Here is a 14576-nt window from a genome sequence, read left to right as displayed (position 1 = left end):
CAGGAATGAAAATAAGCTTTGAGACAGCTCTTAGTACTCTGGAAAGCGGTCTCCAGCCCATTCACACTTTAATTTTATCTGAATGTGAACCTTAAGCTGCAAGAATTCTTAATAACCCTTCAGTTGCTGGTCAGATTCAGGAAAATATTCTAAAATTAAAAATCTTTAGGTTTTTGTGGCCTTTATTTTGGGCCTGACTTCAACTAGATAATTGTCCTAATAATTTGTAGCAATGTTTCTTGGGAAGCAGCAGCTAGAGGCATCAGAACAGCCCGCTGTAGAGGATAAACCATCTCAGGGCATCATATAACGCAGAAGAAAAAATGAACTGTATTGAAAAACAAAACAAAACAAAACAAAAAAACACAACAATTTGGTCACCTAACTATACAAATACAAATAAATTTGTTGTTACTCTGTTTCATCAGGATAGTGCATGCACACGGGTAAATACTGCTCAAAGAGAGCAATATTGAAACTAGAAAACGGAGAGAGGAGTGCTCTATAGTTTCTAGGCAGAGGCAGTCTAGTTACAAGACAAAAAAAATACAACTTATTTGGTGTGTATTTTGATAAGTCATTCTAGCAAACAATATCATCTTAGTCTTCTCAATAAAATTAATAGTGGATAAACATTCAGAGATTTGAGTAGAGATTGCATCATATAGAGTCTCTCAGATTCTTCCAGATCTCATGAGTCTACAAAGTGGGTTGTGAAAGTGTTGTGAGGGAAGAGCTTGTGCTGATTTATTTTTTTTCCCTGCTTCTAATTCAAGCTAGAGATTCTGTGAAAATGTTCTTTATTGTGGCATTTTATCATCGGCAATTTAGGTCTTGACTCGCAAACAGAAGAAATAGTATGAAGAAAAGATAAGGAAGTCTTTCTAAATATGAAAAGTCTATTTGTTTCTGGTTTGGTCTGATATTATGTGAAACTGATTCTGTTTGGATTAAAGACCAGAATTTTAAATGTATAAAGCAACTCTGAGGCATATGGGTGATCAGTATCATTTTCCTCACTGTTCTGTAGCTATTTGTCTCTCTGCATCTTTAGGAATTTATTATGTTTAAAAAATCCAGTATTACTAAGAAGTGTGCTAGAGGCTGAAAGTCTCAGCTGAGGGTTTGGCTAACTGCTTCTGATCCTACCTCTCCTGCAGGTGAGACACTGGGGGCTGAGTTGTACATGTACCTTATCTTACACCCTAAAAAAGTAAATCATCACAGTCATTTTAATGCCAAATAAGATCTCTCTCTGCTTTCCTAGGTAACGTTTGCCACGTTTTTTGTGGTATGATATTAACCTTGACGTGGGAATCTCATGATTCTCAAGGCAAGTAGAACACAAAGGGTGGCAATGCTGAGACCCCTTAATTCCACTCCTACATGTAGTATATTCCCTTGGGTTTTGTCTATTCTGGACTGTAGTAGCTAGCTTAGTTTTCACCTAAAACTGCCTAATTCCTACTGGCTGCATTGAGCATATTTGAGCTGATGTTCAGCCCTCATTGAGGAAATTTTGCTTTGCAGAAATGTTGTGAATCTATGAAGCGGGCTGATAATTTTAATAAAGCATTTGACTGTAAATCACTTTGTAAACATCATCACATATCTGCACAGGGAGATAGGAATATTAAAAACATTTTTTCTGTGCAGCAGAACTTAAGTTGTAAGGTACACAGACTTGTTAACATCTTGAGTTGAGAGGAATAGTAGCTGGAGAAGAGAAAATAAATAAAATACTGTTATAAATAAAATACAGTTTTCTGTATCTAACTTAGTAGAGAATAATTTCTCTAGGCCAAAAAATACATTGTTGAGCTGCGCATGTGCTTTGGAGCCACAAACAGAAACAGAGCTCACATACCAGAGTAGTTAGTCCCAGCCAGTTTCTGTCTCCAGCATATCAGCTCATAAAATTTCCTGTCCTTTGCAATAGTAATAACACAGCATATTCTGTAGCTATTAGGTTGAACAGGAAAACTTACGTGTTTCAGGTCAAATTTTCCACACAAAAAATACAAACCCAGTTAAAAAGTACACATCTAGAATTCTGCTCAATATATAAACTACATTTTCTATCTTAAAAGTTTTCTTATGTACATTTTTTTCAGGTTTCTACTGATCCCTCGATATGCAAAGCAAGTGTACAAGTTCATGCCCATGTTCTCCTCTTGACTTTAGTCAGGCTACTCATGCATTAGTGTCATCCACCAGCTTTGGTGAGACAGGGGCTGCAGAGTGACTTTTTACATTTAGGCAGAAACTTTTGTACAGAGTGCCTTTTAAAGAAGGGTTATGTAGCTAGCCATGTTGCACACACAACTTGGTAAATGTGATTATTTTAGCAACTTTCAAGCTGCAAAGTGCTTCTGCTTCACACTCCTGCAATTTGTACGTTGGGCTAAACATAGAATAGGCACTGTCATGACCATAATTTAGGTACTTTATAAGACTTTCAAAACTGTATGTCCCAGCCTACGTAGATGGCCTGATAGATATCTTTGGAAGTCCCTTTGGAGATATCCGTCGCTGCCTGCATACAAATATGATCTTGGATTCACAAGAGACAATGACAAGATCTGGATCTGAGCAGCTGCAGGACTAAAATAGAGCAGAAGAGGTTGTATTTGAAATCAGACTTTGGATTTAGAAAGCTGTTATGATAATAGGATGAAGGTGAGCAGTAGAGAATCTAACCCTAGATTTTTCACAAAGTATGAGTTTGCTAAACTTAAGTCTTTGGTTTGAAATTATTAAAAAGAAAATAGAAGGAGAAAACAAAACAAAACAAAACAAAAAGCAAAAGCAAAAAACTGTGGTGACTTCTGTGGTTACTGAAATTTGCAACCACATGTTTTGATGTAGCGTGTTGGTCATAAGAAAATTTTGTTAATAGCAGCAGTTCTCTCTTAATCTCTCTTCCCCCCCCCCAGAAATGTTTCTTTGCACGTACAATTACATAAAACACTTTTACTAAGCTATTTCAGAAGGACTTAAATTTTTGTGGCACAAAACTTCAGTCACAGCTGAGTTCTTTGAATGCTCCCACAACATGCCTGGTAGTTAAGACTGAATTCATTTTCATGCTGCATTTTTCTAAAATGCTTAGGTAGCTTCTTCATTAAAAAATTACTTAGGTACCCATGTTTGCCACTTTAGAGACATTTTTCCTTTGGATTGCAATCTTTCCACTTCAGTACAGAAACTCTCACCACGCTAGCTTTTCACTAAGAGACATGGGCACAGGAACAACTTCACTGAGCTGCAGCAGTACAGGGACAGAGGTTGGATCACCACGGGCAAATATTACATATGCAGATGAGTGATGCTGCAGTAAGCTTAAAATTATCCTTTCTCTTCTTCCAACCATCCTGTGTTGGTTGGTTTAGGGTTTCCTCTAAGATATTGTATGGGTGTAGAGATTAACATGACGTACCATCATTCTTGATTCCAGCCCTGGCTCGTTTCTGTGTTTAATCATACCATTGTGTCGTATATTTGAGCAAATTTCTGGAAGGGCGGGAACTCTGACCCTGACAAGGTATAGACTAATGGCTCTTGGCAATGCTGATATTCCAGCCCATTCTTTTCAAAAGGGAAAAAAAATGAAAAGTGTGGGGGGGGGGAAGCTGCATTTTAGGATTCCAGTTGGAACAGGCTATGCTTTTTTTTTTTATTATTGTTTTTATTTTTGGCCAGTGAACCAAGAGAGAGGCTAAAATGGTAGGGAAGTGCTTGGGGATATTAAAAGACATCAAATAAGCCCTCTTTATGATATCTTAATGCTCTTACATATTTCTGAAGAAAAACTATTGCTAATGTGTTAGTATTAGTTCTCCTATTGCTTGATTAAGTAGTTTATAACCTTATGGTGAGACGACAGGCTGCTAGGTATTTTTTTCCCAGTGAAATACAGCCTGACATTCAAAACCAGAGGCCTGTGTTTGCCAGGTCTTGCTGTATAAGGGAGATCCTAATCTCAACAAGATAAACTGCTTAAATAAAAGTTGATGAAAGAACAGTCCGAATAGTGGATTACACTCTCGCTGTTTTACAGTGCTTTGCTTTAGGACATTTCTTTGCTTGTATCCTTGGAGAAGTCAGTCAAAGAGCTGCAGTTTTAGGTGTTCTCAGAGTTTTATTAATCATGATTTTTTCCCAGTTAATTTCTGTTCAGTTCTTGCATTTTCATTCTGGGCTTGGAAAGAAACTATGGGGAAAGGGTTAAGAGCATGCTTTGCTCTTCATCTGTTTTAAATCCATAAATGTGAGCCCCTGTGCTGTTTCTAGGTTTCAGATTACTCCCTGTGATTTATAGGAAAAGGCTGTTCTCCGCAAGTTGAAATCCCATGTGTTTCTCCACCATTGTAAAACAACAAATCTTTGAGTATGCTTCCAGTTGCAAAAACTGCAGTTTTGAGCCACTTTTGTAACTGTTTTTATTGTTGTTGTTGTTCCTTTTTCGGTGTGATGGCATTGACATGGGAAGTGAGGTCCCCTTGTCCTAATGCTATCCGTGCAAGGTTTTACAATGCTTTTCACAGCAGCTTGCACAGACTGTAGCAACACCCTTGTGTTTATAGTCTTCTATCACTCTGCTTTTGGAGGATACACCCACTAAAAAGTGCAGCTGGAGGCAGACACGTATCATTGTGTATAAATTACACGCAGAGCACATACAGAGATGGCAGGCTGAGAGCTGTGATGACCTAGCAATCAGTGTGCTCCCATTCACTTCTGATGTCTCGTGGCGTAAATCAGTGCAGAATTTGGCCTCATATATTTTTGGTTGATTTTTGTGGGAGTGATATATATAAAAAAAAAAAAAATTTTTTTTTGAGTTGTCTCATCATGTAGTCATGATGTGGTGTGAGTTCAGAATGTAATGCTTACAAACAGCTTCACAACAGTGACATCCATCTTCCCTTTTTCATTATTAAATGGCAGGAGAATTTACCAATCACTTTTGTGGTAGAAAGCAACATGCAAAATGTTAAGGATTTCTGAAATAGTCTTATTGCTAATTTTGGTAATGTAAATATTACTAATAAAGTCAACGGTCTTTTCCTTTCAGATATTTTTCCTGTTGTAATTCCTGTCTCTCCAACAGGAGAGCTGCTTTATTTTGTCAGTTGGAACCGTGCAATTATTTTCGTTTGCTTTGAACAGCTGAGATGCTCTCTAGGTTTAGCTACTTGGCCTTGGTAGAATAGCATAAAGCTGCAAAGGTGTATAACTGAATCTAACTTCTTGCCTATGATTTATGAAGAAAAACTTGTCTTTGTCTCTACTCAACGTTATTTTAGAATGCACTATTGCTGAGATGAGGCAAAAAAGTAAAGGAGTTTCTGGCTGAAGTCATTGTGTGAAGTTAAATAAGTAGCAATGCAATGTTGTTTTGACCTTCTATAGATCGCCAGTGAACTGCATCAGTAATTGATCTAATAAAAGCCTATTTCTTTTGTCTCAAAACAAAAGGTTAAATAGGATGTTATTGTAGTATTACCTGATGTGTCTTAATTAAGAAGGGGGATACAGCACGTATTAAATTAGTAAATTCAAGTCTTGTGTAAAGTGGAAATCAATAAGCAAGACTTCTTAATGAGTCCTGAGCATACTTTTAATTTTTTTTTGGCTACTTGTTTTCTGCCTTAGACATTTTTGCATGTCTTTTTTTTTTTTTTTAATTTTGCATATTGCTTGTTCTGAGCAATGCAATTTAAGCTAAATAGAAAAGCCAGTCTCAGACTTGAGTTTGCAGTGGTCTGGCAGCACCCTAGGATGAATACAACAAAGAGCTACCTTGTAGTGTTAACAACTTGTTGAGCATAATGAAGTAGTGTAACAGAAGCCAGTTTAATATCCAAAGGTTATTGTAAGTTTAATAGGCCAACAACAGAGAAACAACCAACCATAGGCAGTATGGTTATTTCTTTCCAGTATCGCTGATTTTAGCCCTGTGGATCCTTGTATAATTCAGAGCCATGAATGACAAGCTCAGAAAAACAAAACAAAACAAAACTTTTAACCAGATGCTGCAAAATACTAATATTCGTGTCTTTCGTTGTGCAGTGAACTACAGCTCTATTGTCTTCTATCTTCAGCTTCTTTGGAAAAAGAGTTTAACTTGTCAGACAGTGTCTGGAAGACAATGCCGTATATTATTATTTAGTTATCTGTGATCTCATTTGTGTCTAGTTACTTTCAATTGTTTGGCTTTGAAAACATGTAAAAATAGCTGGGTTCTGCCTCAACAAGATGCAGAGAGTGAAGAGCTGACTGAAGGTTCGCTGTGATTTGATAATGGGGAATTCACCAGATTAGGGAAACATAACCAATTCTGAGAAAAAGGGGGCCGTTTTTATATTTGTCTTTCATTTGTAACAGGGGTATTTCACTCCCTTTCAAAAATCATTTTGTTTTCCTTTGTTTTTTCCATGCCGTTTGTGCAACTCTTTATACCCTGTATAAAAAGAAACAAGTAAAAACAGAATTGTGAAAATATATAGTTAAGACGTTTAGGATGTACAAGAAATACCATGCTTTAGTCTGGTTTGAACACAAACCTTTATACTAAGGGTTATGTTCTTAGCTATCATCATTGACAGAACAGAAATGAACTCTCTGATGTTCATCCCTGCATAGCATTAGCCCAGAAAATGTAGATATCATCTTTATTCTAGTAGCTACAGCTATTTATCTTGCTCATAGAAGTACTGTGTGTTTGAGCATTCCACCCAAGAGAAGTTGAACAAAGTAGAGGCTGGAACTCCAAAATCCCATGCTGTTTAGCTATTCATAATTGTTATCTGTAGCTGGAAATGAGCTTTTGCTTTGTTTGTCAGGATAAGGAACAGAGGAACAGCTGAGGATGGGCTGGAAGGTCAGCATACTAGGAAACTTTGTATTTAATGATGTGCTCATCTTCTTTATCCCATGGCCAGTCTTCCACTACCATATAAACGCTTTGCAGTTCCTGAAAATTCAGCTGTGAAATGGTTCCACCTTGAGTAACAGCAATATAGCCCTTGTGCAGCAGTACGAATATTAGAGAGTTTGTACTTCAGGTAAGTTATGTAGCTAACCTGATGAGACTCATGGTCCCTATCAGAAAAACAGCATCCAAAGCCATCTGCACTTTGTGCCATCTCTTGCTGATCTTGCAGTGGTAACCTGTGTTAATTCTGGGTTAGAAAAGCAAAGCTTCTTCCCCTTTTCAGGCCTACATTTTAGATTGCCTTGATAAGAGCATAGTTTAAAGGGCCAGACTGATTAGCTGTACTTTCCAGACACACTCTGAGTCTCAAATTACCATTAATGCTTTATACAAGTCAAGTCAAGTCATTTCAGCTGGTTCTCTGCTTTCCATATTAACCCCCACCTTCTGCTTCCCCAGCACCATCTCCCAAGCCATCCTTGCAGACCTCTCGTCACCTGCCACCATTACTCTTAGCCTCCCAAAGCAGTAGAAAAGTCACAGTGCTGTGTTAAAGCCAGCCTATGTGCCTTTCACCTACATATTTTATGTTAAAAATAAACAAAAACAAAACAAAAAACAAAACTAACACAACCACAAATACAGTGGGAGAATACAGTATGGGGAGGAGCTTGGTTATGTTAATTCAGCTTAAGCTAATTACCCCGGGGCTATGTTCACATTCAGTAAACAATAACCAAAATGTTTACTGCTTGAAATGTTCACCAGGGGAGTGGATTTGACATTACTTTTACACAGTATTCTTGTAGAGCAATTTATGATTTTACAGTCACTCAGAGTCCTATGGGAACTTTGCCTCCACATTCCCCTAGGTAGGAAACAGCAGTTATATTAGTGAACGTGCAGTTAAGTCAAAGCAGCTCGCATTTTTAAAATTCACCACTTCAAACAGCCTATTCTCTCTAAATTGTTAATGCAAAAATCCTTGTAGAAGTTGTTTGCTGCTGACTTTGAATTATTCAGTGCTCAGATGAAGTCATATCTGTTCAGGAGCAACTGGCAAACATGAGTAAGAGTTAAGTAGGCATCGATCTTTCATAACTAGATAACTTGTTTGCCTGTAATTACTGGAATGCCTTTGCCTGTAAGACCAAAGAAGTTTGAAAAATGTATTGTTCCCGCTATTTGTGATTCTCCTTTTTTTTTTTTTCTTCTCCTGAATATAATATCTACTATTTCAGCATCCTTTTTGCATTTAAACCTGTGTAAACCCTGGAGAGTGAGCACTAGGGGGATGGCTGCATTCATTTCATTTGTGTTGTTACTCATTTCTAATTTTACTTTCTCAAATAGATGGGAAAACTAGAGGGCAAAGTCTAGTAAAAAAATGTTTGTCCATTGAAAATAAGCACATTAATACATTTGAAAATGTTCTGGGAGCATTTATATAAACATTAAGCTTGGCTGCAGCCCATTTAATAAAACTTTGCTTTTGTAACTGGTTTGCTCTTCAAGTGTCATCGTACTTTTCTGACACTTTGGGGCAGTTTTTACTAGTTTGTCCTTAAGGTGATTTTTGTGAATTGCTTATGGGGGAGGGTATTTTTTGAGAGCCCCTTGTAAACACATAATGATGGCTGCAAAAGTACATCAGAAGTAAGCAGCAGTTGCCAAGCCCTAGCACCAAAAGCAAGAAATTGAGTAGCTCACATTATTTGAACGAAGCAGTGATTCTGATTTTGTTTCTGGGTACAGTGTGCAAGCACTTCCTATTACAGGACACACAGCCATGCAACCTAATCCATCCTAACTCATCACATGGAAAATGTTGTCCAATAACAGAGGTTCCCATCAAGTGTAATGTGTAGGGAATGACCGAATGTGTGAAAAGACAAGAATAACCTTGAGCCACAGCAAATTCTATACCAAAAGCCCCTAGAGGACTAACGATGAAAGATTTCATTAGACTTAAATGCACTAATGAAATGGCTTAATGTAGTTACTCTGAATCTCTTCCACCAGATTTTGTTACAAGGACAGATTTTCAGTGCCTGAATGGAAAAAATATTTCAGTTCACATGCGCAACATATTATTAGAATCTGATGTGTTAAAGATAAAGTTCAAGTCTAAATAATGATTAGTGCCAAAAACTTCAGGCCAATCAACTGCAGTCTTCGTTCTTAATACTTCAGCTCTGTCTTAAATCCGAAATTTAAGAAGACTGCAGAGAATTTAAATATGTTTGAAAACTGAGCTTGACTTCAAATCAGTGTTAGGTTTACTGAGAAGAGGGTATTTTGTAAAAGATATTGTAATTCCATGACTCTCTCCTACTGAGTTTTCCTTCTGGTTAAACTCATTCTGAAGAGCGTTGTTGACCTTTTCACTCCAATAATATCAGTGTCCTTCTACGTGGGGACGTCTGTGCCAGACGTTAACGGGCCTGAAAATAATATGTTCTACATATGAACAAAATACAAGTGTTACAAATAGGAAATTAACACCACCTTTCCTCTGTCTTGTTGCTTTAATATTTCTGTTAACACTACATGAATATATGGAATACCTTTCTAGGATGAGAAGGGGGACACGCTTATAATGAGAATACTAAGGTTTTGATATCAAATTCAGCAGCATTTTAAGGACAGCAAATATTTCTAATTAGCAGATTTTTTTTTTCTACCTAGTTCTTTACTTGAAAGACTTGTGTATTTTAGAACAGGGATTAATCTTACAAAACTTCATTAAAACAAACAAACCAAAAGTTTTTAGTTATCTTAAAATGTGGAACAACCAAACCATGCAATTGTTTACTTCCTGATGTTTGCAGGAGAAAAAAAAAAAAAAAAAAAAAAAAAAAAGCATTCTTAGAATCTTAGCCTTGGTCCCAAAAGTATTCTTCTGGGGAAGCCCTGCAGGTCCCTTAGCAGGAATGAGACGGCAATGTACCTGCACTGCAGACAGATGCTGGCCAAAGCCTGGGACCTTTGCTGTGGCTGTCTGTGAATGCAGGACTGTGGAATGAGTCATACCTTTGGGAGGGTACTGAGGTTTTGGCTGTGCTGTGAAAAATAAATAATATTGCAATACTAATGGCTCTATTACAATAGAAGTTTGGGGCATTTATAAATATATAGCTTTCCAACCAAATGTGAATGTCTGTAAAAGTACCTTAAGTTCTTCAGTATGCTTGTTTTCCAAATTATGTGAAATTCCAGTCCAGATTTCTGATGGACTAATGAAGTGATCGGGTTTCCTCCAAATGGCTTGTGGTAGGTTAAGTAACCTAACAACAAAAGAAGGCAGAAAAACTAATGATTTCTAGTCATGTTATTCTGTCAGGCTTCCTTTTGTAGTGTGGGTACTCAACCCATTCCATCTTGCTGCAGGGTCATTTTCATTGTCCTCATTCGTTTTGCTTCAAGGAGTGCCTGCATTAGCAACAGGTTATTTTTCCAGTGTACAAATAAAGCAAACCTCATATCTAAGTGTCAGAATAAGAATAACTTAAGCTTGTATGAAGCTATTGACCCTACTCCTACCAGGATGGTTTTCTGTTATTGATTTGATGTTATCAAATCAATACTCCTTAATCATTCTAGATAATCCCTACAGGTTCTGACAATTTTCCTGATTCACGGGCAGCTTCAGACCCTAATGGTCTGATTTTAAGTCCACTGGAAGCGTTGTGTAGTATGTGCTGTGTTCAAGATCATCTTGGTGTCCTATTTATATTGAGACAGAAGTGTATCGGTAGCCAGTGAAAGCTCCTGGCAGTTAGTGGCTGTGCAGTACGTTCTGTATGAGGAGCTGTTGGTCTTGGTCCGAGACAGGACAGTAGATATTTCTGGCCATATGGCTGAAGCCCAAATGAACGTTTGAACTGTAATGTTCTTCCTGCCCCTCCTATAACTGATCCCAACACTGGCACAGGGGACAATGCAACGTGTGGTGCTCGCATCGCCTTTCTAGTTTACATCCACGAAGTAAAAAAGATATTTCATCTGTTTGGGCTGACTTTCACCAACACACAATTCATGGAAACAAAACTACTAAGTATTACTAGAAAAAAGAAAGTCTTTTTTTAATCTGATTTTTCTTTGGAAAAGCTCATGCTGAGAGGTTGTCTAGCATTGGAAGCTGTAATTTTTAGGTTGATTTTACAGGCATAAAAAACTACTTAAGCTTATTTTTGAAGGTAGTACACTGGGGTTGTTGGAATCACTCAAGTGGTGATTGGCAAGTCACTTCAGATGTTGGTTATTGTGAGATTAATGGGCATGGTGAGAGTCTAAGCCTGATAAATGTTCCTGACAGGAAAACAGCTTCATTAAGCAAAAGGCAAAAGCCTTTCCTGCTGGCCCTGTTACTAATGCACTTACCAAACATGCTTTCTACCAAAGTTAGGCAAAACCGAACTTGCAGGTAGAGATTTCATTTGCAGGAGAGCTTAGCTCCCACAGCTAAATTGAAATAGGCAAGCTTTCGAAAGTATCCCAGTAGTCCCTGTCTGAAAAGGAAAAAGTCCCCTGATTCATGGTGACCCAGCTCTAGCATGGACAAGGAGGTGATGGCACTGCCATGGGAGACATGGGCTGCACAGACATAATTCTCCAAAGGGTGTCTTCTGCTTTCTTTGAGGATCATGCACCATGGGTGTATGTTGCTTCTGTATGTAGAAGCACTCTCAGATGATGTAATTTCCCACCACACTCCTTTAAAATAAAATAAAATAAAATGTCTTCGTGAAAATCTCGTTCAGAGGATAACGAAGCATTGTGTGGCTGTTTGGCGTATAACGACGCTATATGTCCCCCCAGATTGCAGACAGTCATTCTGTAACTAGAATTGAGAGATGTCACGAGTGGCTGAACAAACAAATATCTCCAGTTAATGTTTAAGCTCTCAATTTACTAAAGCATTTGTTACCAGTTTGCAAAAGAGATCAAACAACTGTGAATCATAACCTTGGCTACTAATTAAATCCTTTATTCCCTTCTCTCATTGCAGAAGCATTTAATCTCAGGGAAGCAAGACAGCCTGTTGGGCAGAATTAGATTTTACAGCATAAGCAGAAACAAACTTACTGCAAGGTTTCCTATTGCAGTTGGAAATGTAAAGGAACAAAATGAGAATATTAACTTCCACTCCTGGCATCAAAGTTCATGTTAGCGCTTAAAAATGATTGATTTAAAATTACTGCATTGGAAAATCATTTTGGTGGTGTAGTATTGTTATTTCACTGAATGGTGAACCTCATTTTTATTATCCTACTGCCTTGCGTACAGATGAGGTTCTGCACCTAGACAGAAGATGAGGGATTTGGTGTACTTTACTAGTGACCGTATGCCCCAAAGAAAAGTGTTTTAGTTAAAAATAATGGACTGTGAAGAACACCCCAGAGGAAATGAGGCATAAAACAAAATACTACAAGCAGTTTTACTGCAATTGAAATGTATTTCTATTTGTCATAAGTTGTTGTTGTGTGCATTATGCTGTGTATATCTGCATGAAAGTTACCCTATCATACCTTTAATACCTAACACCGGATTCAGCAGCATTTATCTTTTTGGCTCTAACTCTGTGAAGAAGAACTTAAAGAGATAAATGCTTTATTTCCTTCTGGTTTTGTGGAAGTTGTCCTTGTTGTGAGCAGTGATGCAGCGGGGGCTCTCGGAATAGCGACACCAGTAACTAAGATTGGGCTGACTCAGTTCACTGGGAGGCGATCCAAGAAGGCAGCTGGCCCAGTTAGAAGAAGTGAATTTCCATTCTTATAACGTGAGCATGATGTTGCAGTCAAGTGTACATGAGAGAGGACCTGGACAGAGTCCTGTGAGAGCCTTCTGTAAGGTATTAATAGGGAAGGGCCTCCCATACAAACCCAAGCACAGATTCAGGGAACGCTGCGTAGTTATTGAGCTGCAGTTACTCCAAATGAAGGCATATCATGGTTGGTGGACCTGTGTTGAAAAGCTTCATGTCATTAGTTTGAAAAGCAATCCTATTTTATGGAGAAAGTTTTTTGTTTTGTTTTGTTTTGTTTTTGTTTGTTTTTGTTTTTGTTTTTTTTTTCTGTTGTTGTTAAATTTAAGTGATGTCTGTAGCAAAAAAAAAAAAAAAAATCTAACTGATAGAACAGTATCTGCAAATAGAAAATCAGAGCGTTTTGTTTTATTTTTGTTTTGGCTTTTGTAGTTGGAGAAAGCTACTCTCCCATAAAGAGTGAGTTTTCAGAAAGGCTCCGCTTGCTGTATTGCTCACAGGACAGGCACCCAAGATTGGCACACACAGAACTTCTCTTTGCTGGGAGAAATTTGTCCTGAGGAGCTACCTGAATACTCACTGATGCTCCAGGCTATATTTAACTAAAGAGGATAGGGTAATAGCATGCTGTAATATACTGAAGACTCAAGCTTGTACATGACTTAAATACAATTTTTCCATCCTATAGTGAATATGAACAAGGTCAGGTTCTACCTGGGGAGAAAATACTGCATAGGGACCTCTTCGTATGCCTAACCATCAGCATTTTTAGTAACAATTTATAATGATAGAACACCTGGAATATCTAAGGCCAGCTCTGCTTTGTCTGTTCCTTCCCCTAACCCATCACTGGAAGTCTACTTGAGAAAAAAATATAAAATGCCAGAACTTCACCACTGAGAAACAAAAACATTGCCACATTGTTATCAATATTGTCCTTTAAATGTGCAGAGAATAGTAATAGTAATAGAGTGAGCAAGTAGGATAAGTCTTCAGCATAGCTTTGATATATTTATGGTGTGTTTTTTTTTTTTTACCGTTAAGAAGAAAAAAATGTAATTCTAATAAGCTTTAAAAATAATGAAAAACAACAAATATCTGTTGCTGTTAATGAACAGATTTCTTTCATACGCTTTATGAAAAATAATTTTCTCAGATATTATGAAAATTTATATGAATAGCAAATTCTTGGTTTTGGATTATTTTTTTTTTTATTTTGTTTTTAGTTCATGTGCATGACAAGGGAGGTATATTTGTTTTAAGACACTGTGGATTTCTTTATGTACACTTCCAATTCAGTTTGGGGATGCATGTGGATATAGAGGTTGCATTCAGCTACCACCGTATCATTTGTATTGTTTAGCAGTCTACTCAAAAATCTTCTAAGTGATTTTTTAATGGTTTTTGAAATCCAAATTCTTTGAGTGAAGGGACATACTGCACAAGACTTAGTGAAAAGAAAAGAAACAAAAGCTGTAATTCTAGAGTGTGTGTAAAAGCTCTGCATGGCTGAATATGCAGAAACTTGACAGCTTTTTTTTCTTTTTTGTTCTTTTTTTTTTTTTTTTTTGTGGAAAGGGAACTGGGAAAGACAAGTGGAGGTTTGCTTTGACATAGAGGTTGTGTGGACGCCAGTTTTTGCTGTGACATGTGTGCAAACCTAGCATAGAGCAGATAAAATCCTGGATTTTTATAACATTCTTGGGAGGTGGGGAAGGTCAAAATAGTAGTGTGCTGCACATACGGGACGAATCGCTACTACTAATGTTACACATCCGCGTGTTGGTGAAGCACTTTCTGAAGGCTGCTAGTTTACAGTTTGGAAAGAGATGCTCCTTCACCCTACTCACCTGCTTCATTTTCCCCACA

At 37.5% G+C, this 14576-nt stretch overlaps 1 protein-coding gene across 1 annotated transcript in view; it reads left to right on the top strand.

Annotated features, from left to right (window-relative positions):
- Positions 1-14576, top strand: part of KCNQ1 (potassium voltage-gated channel subfamily Q member 1) — a 342691-nt gene that overhangs the window by 214716 nt on the left and 113399 nt on the right. The window lies entirely within an intron of this gene.

The sequence above is a fragment of the Aythya fuligula genome, chromosome 5 (genome assembly GCF_009819795.1).
Source record: "Aythya fuligula isolate bAytFul2 chromosome 5, bAytFul2.pri, whole genome shotgun sequence".
Taxonomy (NCBI): Eukaryota; Metazoa; Chordata; class Aves; order Anseriformes; family Anatidae; genus Aythya; species Aythya fuligula.
The sequence above is the reverse complement of the archived record's forward strand: the minus strand, read 5'-3'. Positions and strand labels throughout refer to the sequence as shown.